Source organism: Pleurodeles waltl, unplaced genomic scaffold (genome assembly GCF_031143425.1).
Source record: "Pleurodeles waltl isolate 20211129_DDA unplaced genomic scaffold, aPleWal1.hap1.20221129 scaffold_58, whole genome shotgun sequence".
Taxonomy (NCBI): Eukaryota; Metazoa; Chordata; class Amphibia; order Caudata; family Salamandridae; genus Pleurodeles; species Pleurodeles waltl.
The window spans coordinates 983229-990563 of record NW_027150290.1 but is presented as its reverse complement, the minus strand read 5'-3'; positions in this window follow the sequence as shown (position 1 = coordinate 990563).

The following is a 7335-nucleotide window of genomic DNA, read 5'->3' as shown; positions in this document are numbered from 1 at the left end:
GACGGACTGGATACCTACAGTAACCAATGTTCAGACCAGAGTACAACGTACCTCCAGTCTGAGGCAGCTTTGTGTTTAACTGGGTGAGAGTGGATGCAGAACCTTTCAGCTCAGCTGGTGTTATACACACAGTGCTATTAATACCTTTTACTAGAGTCGTGCTGGTTGTAGGAGGCTGGCCTGGCTTGTAGTGGGTACCAGAGGTACTTACACCTTGTGCCAGGTCCAGTTATCCCTTATTCGTGTAGAAGAGGTGTTTCTAGCAGCTTAGGCTGATAGAGGTAGCTATGTCAAAGCAGCTTAGGCTGAACTAGGAGACATGTAAAGCTCCTACTATACTACTGGTGTCATATGCACAATATCATAAGAAAACACAATACACAGAAGTACTAAAAATAAAGGTACTTTATTTTTATGACAATATGCCACAAGTATCTCAGTGAGTACCCTCAGAAAGAATGTAAGTAATATACACAAGTTATATGTACACAAACCAAAATTAGGTAGGTAAGAGCAAGAAAAGTAATGCAAGCAGTGTAGAATTACAATAGGTTGCAATAGGAGCACATAGGTATATGGCCATATACTCCAAAAGTGGAATGCGAACCACGAATGGACCCCAGACATATGTGAGCTTGTAGAGGGTCGCTGGGACTGTAAGAAAACAGTGAGGGTTAGAAAAATACCCCACCCCAAAACCATGAAAAGTAGGAGTAAAGTACACCTACTACCCCCAGAGAGCACAGAAGTCATGATAGGGGGATTCTGCAGGAAGAACAAACACCAGCAATGCAACAACAGTGGATTTCCGGACCTGAGTACCTGTAAGACAAGGGGACCAGGTCCAGTAGTCGCGACAGTGTTGAGAGTGGGCAGGAGCCCAGGAAATACCAGCTGAGGGTGCAAGGAAGCTGCCACCGGATGGAAGAAGCTTGGAGTTCTGCAAGAAAGAGGACTAGGAGCTTCTCCTTTGAAATATGGATGTTCCACGTCGCGATGAAGCTTGCAGAGGTGTTCCCACGCAGAAATACCGCAAACAAGCCTTGCTAGCTGCAAGGGTTGCGGTAGAGGTTTTTGGGTGCTGCTGAGGACCAGGAAGGACCAGGATGTTGCAGTTTGGAGGAGGAGACTGAGGGGGGGCTCAGCAACTCAGAGAGCCCTCACAGAAGCAGGCACCACCCGCAGAAGTACCCCAACAGGCACTTGGAAGAAGAGTGAACCAGAGTCCATGCGAAGTTACAAAAGGGGGTCCCACGACGTCGGAGGACAACTCAGAAGGTTGTGCACTGGAGGACGGACTGCTGGGGACCCAGGCTAGGCTGTGCACAAAGGAAATCCTGGAAGAGTGCACAGGAGCCAGAGCAGCTGCAAATCATGTGGTGCACAGCTTTGCAGTCTAGCGTGGGGAGGCAAGGACTTACCTCCACCAAACTTGGACTGAAGAGTCACTGGACTGTGGGAGTCACTTGGACAGAGTTGCTGTGTTCCAGGGACCACGCTCGTCAGGATGAGAGGGGACCCAGAGGACCAGTGATGTAGTCTTTTGGTGCCTGTGTTAGCAGGGGGAAGATTCCGCTGACCCACGGGAGATTTCTTAGGAGCTTCTGGTGCAGGGTGAAGGCAGGCTACCCCCAGAGCATGCACCACCTGGAAACAGTTGAGAAAGCCGGCAGGATTAGGCGCTACAATGTTGCTGGTAGTCGTCTTGCTACTTTGTTGCGGTTTTGCTGGCGTCCTGGAGCAGTCAGCGGTCGATCCTTTGGTAGAAGGTGAAGAGGGAGATGCAGAGGAACTCTGGTGAGCTCTTGCATTCGTTATCTGAAGAATTCCCCAAAGCAGAGACCCTAAATAGCCAGAAAACGAGGTTTGGCTACCAAGTTAGGAGGATTGGCTACCAAGAGAGGTAAGAGCTTATCAGAAGGAGCCTCTGACGTCACCTTCTGGCACTGGCCACTCAGAGCAGTCCAGTGTGCCCCCAACACCTCTGTTTCCAAGATGGCAGAGGTCTGGGACACACTGGAGGAGCTCTGGGCACCTCCCCTGGGAGGTACTGGTCAGGGGAGTGGTCACTCCCCTTTCCTCTGTCCAGTTTCGCGCCAGAGCAGGGCTGGGGGATCCCTGAACCGGTGTAGACTGGCTTATGCAGAGATGGGCACCATCTGTGCCCATCAAAGCATTTCCAGAGGCTGGGGGAGGCTACTTCTCCCCAGCCCTTCACACCTATTTCCAAAAGGAGAGGGTGTAACACCCTCTCTCAGAGGAAATCCTTTGTTCTGCCTTCCTGGGCCAGGGCTGCCTGGACCCCAGGAGGGAAGAAACCTGTCTGAGGGGTTGGCAGCAGCAGCAGCTGCAGTGGAGACCCCAGAAAGGCAGTTTGGCAGTATCCGGGTTCTGTGCTGGAGACCCAGGGGATCATGGAATTGTTCCCCCAGTACCAGAATGGTATTGGGGTGACAATTCCATGATCTTAGACATGTTACATGGCCATGTTCGGAGATACCATTGTGACGCTATACATAGGGTAGTGACCTATGTATAGTGCACGCGTGCAATGGTGTCCCTGCACTCACAAAGTCCAGGGGAATTTGCCCTGAACGATGTGGGGGTACCTTGGCTAGTGCCAGGGTGCCCACACACTAAGTAACTTTGCACCCATCCTTCACCAGATGAAGGTTAGACATATAGGGGACTTATAAGTTACTTATATGCAGTGGTAAATGGCTGTGAAATAACGTGGAGTCCAGTTTCGCGCCAGAGCAGGGCTAAGGGGTCCCCTGAACCGGTGTAGACTGGCTTATGCAGAATTGGGCACATCTGTGCCCAACAAAGCATTTCCAGAGGCTGGGGGAGGCTACTCCTCCCCTGCCTTCACACCATTTTCCAAAGGGAGAGGGTGTCACACCTTCTCTCAGAGGAAGTTCTTTGTTCTGCCATCCTGGGCCAGGCCTGGCTGGACCCCAGGAGGGCAGATGCCTGTCTGAGGGGTTGGCAGCAGCAGCAGCTGCAGTGAAACCCCAGGAAGGGCAGTTTGGCAGTACCAGGGTCTGTGCTACAGACCACTGGGATCATGGGATTGTGCCAACTATGCCAGGATGGCATAGAGGGGGCAATTCCATGATCATAGACATGTTACATGGCCATATTCGGAGTTACCATTGTGAAGCTACATATAGGTAGTGACCTATATGTAGTGCACGCGTGTAATGGTGTCCCCGCACTCACAAAGTTCAGGGAATTGGCTCTGAACAATGTGGGGGCACCTTGGCTAGTGCCAGGGTGCCCTCACACTAAGTAACTTTGCACCTAACCTTTACCAGGTAAAGGTTAGACATATAGGTGACTTATAAGTTACTTAAGTGCAGTGTAAAATGGCTGTGAAATAACGTGGACGTTATTTCACTCAGGCTGCAGTGGCAGGCCTGTGTAAGAATTGTCAGAGCTCCCTATGAGTGGCAAAAGAAATGCTGCAGCCCATAGGGATCTCCTGGAACCCCAATACCCTGGGTACCTCAGTACCATATACTAGGGAATTATAAGGGTGTTCCAGTAAGCCAATGTAAATTGGTAAAAATGGTCACTAGCCTGTTAGTGACAATTTGGAAAGAAATGAGAGAGCATAACCACTGAGGTTCTGATTAGCAGAGCCTCAGTGAGACAGTTAGTCACTACACAGGTAACACATTCAGGCACACTTATGAGCACTGGGGCCCTGGTGAACAGGGTCCCAGTGACACATACAACTAAATCAACATATATACAGTGAAAAATGGGGGTAACATGCCAGGCAAGATGGTACTTTCCTACAGAGGGGAGGTGGGCGCAGTGAAGTTGTGCGCATCCCTGGCTTCAGTGTAATCAGGGACGGACTGGATACCTACAGTAACCAATGTTCAGACCAGAGTACAACGTACCTCCAGTCTGAGGCAGCTTTGTGTTTAACTGGGTGAGAGTGGATGCAGAACCTTTCAGCTCAGCTGGTGTTATACACACAGTGCTATTAATACCTTTTACTAGAGTCGTGCTGGTTGTAGGAGGCTGGCCTGGCTTGTAGTGGGTACCAGAGGTACTTACACCTTGTGCCAGGTCCAGTTATCCCTTATTCGTGTAGAAGAGGTGTTTCTAGCAGCTTAGGCTGATAGAGGTAGCTATGTCAAAGCAGCTTAGGCTGAACTAGGAGACATGTAAAGCTCCTACTATACTACTGGTGTCATATGCACAATATCATAAGAAAACACAATACACAGAAGTACTAAAAATAAAGGTACTTTATTTTTATGACAATATGCCACAAGTATCTCAGTGAGTACCCTCAGAAAGAATGTAAGTAATATACACAAGTTATATGTACACAAACCAAAATTAGGTAGGTAAGAGCAAGAAAAGTAATGCAAGCAGTGTAGAATTACAATAGGTTGCAATAGGAGCACATAGGTATATGGCCATATACTCCAAAAGTGGAATGCGAACCACGAATGGACCCCAGACATATGTGAGCTTGTAGAGGGTCGCTGGGACTGTAAGAAAACAGTGAGGGTTAGAAAAATACCCCACCCCAAAACCATGAAAAGTAGGAGTAAAGTACACCTACTACTCCCAGAGAGCACAGAAGTCATGATAGGGGGATTCTGCAGGAAGAACAAACACCAGCAATGCAACAACAGTGGATTTCCGGACCTGAGTACCTGTAAGACAAGGGGACCAGGTCCAGTAGTCGCGACAGTGTTGAGAGTGGGCAGGAGCCCAGGAAATACCAGCTGAGGGTGCAAGGAAGCTGCCACCGGATGGAAGAAGCTTGGAGTTCTGCAAGAAAGAGGACTAGGAGCTTCTCCTTTGAAATATGGATGTTCCACGTCGCGATGAAGCTTGCAGAGGTGTTCCCACGCAGAAATACCGCAAACAAGCCTTGCTAGCTGCAAGGGTTGCGGTAGAGGTTTTTGGGTGCTGCTGAGGACCAGGAAGGACCAGGATGTTGCAGTTTGGAGGAGGAGACTGAGGGGGGGCTCAGCAACTCAGAGAGCCCTCACAGAAGCAGGCACCACCCGCAGAAGTACCCCAACAGGCACTTGGAAGAAGAGTGAACCAGAGTCCATGCGAAGTTACAAAAGGGGGTCCCACGACGTCGGAGGACAACTCAGAAGGTTGTGCACTGGAGGACGGACTGCTGGGGACCCAGGCTAGGCTGTGCACAAAGGAAATCCTGGAAGAGTGCACAGGAGCCAGAGCAGCTGCAAATCATGTGGTGCACAGCTTTGCAGTCTAGCGTGGGGAGGCAAGGACTTACCTCCACCAAACTTGGACTGAAGAGTCACTGGACTGTGGGAGTCACTTGGACAGAGTTGCTGTGTTCCAGGGACCACGCTCGTCAGGATGAGAGGGGACCCAGAGGACCAGTGATGTAGTCTTTTGGTGCCTGTGTTAGCAGGGGGAAGATTCCGCTGACCCACGGGAGATTTCTTAGGAGCTTCTGGTGCAGGGTGAAGGCAGGCTACCCCCAGAGCATGCACCACCTGGAAACAGTTGAGAAAGCCGGCAGGATTAGGCGCTACAATGTTGCTGGTAGTCGTCTTGCTACTTTGTTGCGGTTTTGCTGGCGTCCTGGAGCAGTCAGCGGTCGATCCTTTGGTAGAAGGTGAAGAGGGAGATGCAGAGGAACTCTGGTGAGCTCTTGCATTCGTTATCTGAAGAATTCCCCAAAGCAGAGACCCTAAATAGCCAGAAAACGAGGTTTGGCTACCAAGTTAGGAGGATTGGCTACCAAGAGAGGTAAGAGCTTATCAGAAGGAGCCTCTGACGTCACCTTCTGGCACTGGCCACTCAGAGCAGTCCAGTGTGCCCCCAACACCTCTGTTTCCAAGATGGCAGAGGTCTGGGACACACTGGAGGAGCTCTGGGCACCTCCCCTGGGAGGTACTGGTCAGGGGAGTGGTCACTCCCCTTTCCTCTGTCCAGTTTCGCGCCAGAGCAGGGCTGGGGGATCCCTGAACCGGTGTAGACTGGCTTATGCAGAGATGGGCACCATCTGTGCCCATCAAAGCATTTCCAGAGGCTGGGGGAGGCTACTTCTCCCCAGCCCTTCACACCTATTTCCAAAAGGAGAGGGTGTAACACCCTCTCTCAGAGGAAATCCTTTGTTCTGCCTTCCTGGGCCAGGGCTGCCTGGACCCCAGGAGGGAAGAAACCTGTCTGAGGGGTTGGCAGCAGCAGCAGCTGCAGTGGAGACCCCAGAAAGGCAGTTTGGCAGTATCCGGGTTCTGTGCTGGAGACCCAGGGGATCATGGAATTGTTCCCCCAGTACCAGAATGGTATTGGGGTGACAATTCCATGATCTTAGACATGTTACATGGCCATGTTCGGAGATACCATTGTGACGCTATACATAGGGTAGTGACCTATGTATAGTGCACGCGTACAATGGTGTCCCTGCACTCACAAAGTCCAGGGGAATTTGCCCTGAACGATGTGGGGGCACCTTGGCTAGTGCCAGGGTGCCCACACACTAAGTAACTTTGCACCCATCCTTCACCAGATGAAGGTTAGACATATAGGGGACTTATAAGTTACTTATATGCAGTGGTAAATGGCTGTGAAATAACGTGGACGTTATTTCACTCAGGCTGCAGTGGCAGGCCTGTGTAAGAATTGTCAGAGCTCCCTATGGGTGGCAAAATAAATGCTGCAGCCCATAGGGATCTCCTGGAACCCCAATACCCTGGGTACCTCAGTACCATAGACAAGGGAATTATATGGGTGTACCAGTATGCCAATGTAAATTGGTAAATTTAATCACTAGCATAACCACTGAGGTTCTGGTTAGCAGAGCCTCAGTGAGACAGCTAGGCATCACATACAGGGCACATACTCTGAGCACTGGGGTCCTGCCTGGCAGGGTCCCAGTGACACATGGACTAAAACAACATACATACAGTGAAATATGGGGGTAACATGCCAGGCAAGATGGTACTTTCCTACACTGGTGAATCAGTGGTGCATTGGGTTTTGTCTGTTGGGAAAACCCCTGCACTGTTGTGGGTACCGGAGAAAGTTGTCGCCCACATGCAGTTACTCAACCACTTGGACGCCCATCTCAGCAGATGACTCTCAGCACTTTAGAGGCATGCGAGGAGAAGGCAGGATCAGTTGGTGCCCTGCAAGGTGGACTCAAACCAAGCTGAAGACACATGGGAAACAGCAGCACTGGTGGGTATCGACACCCAAACGCACCACAAAATATTATGCTCTGGGGCGGAACCTGCTGGCAGACAGAACAAGCACCTAGGCATAGTTGGAGTCCACTTTTCCCACAGTCAATCAGCAAGTGAAAAGTATGTTCACAGT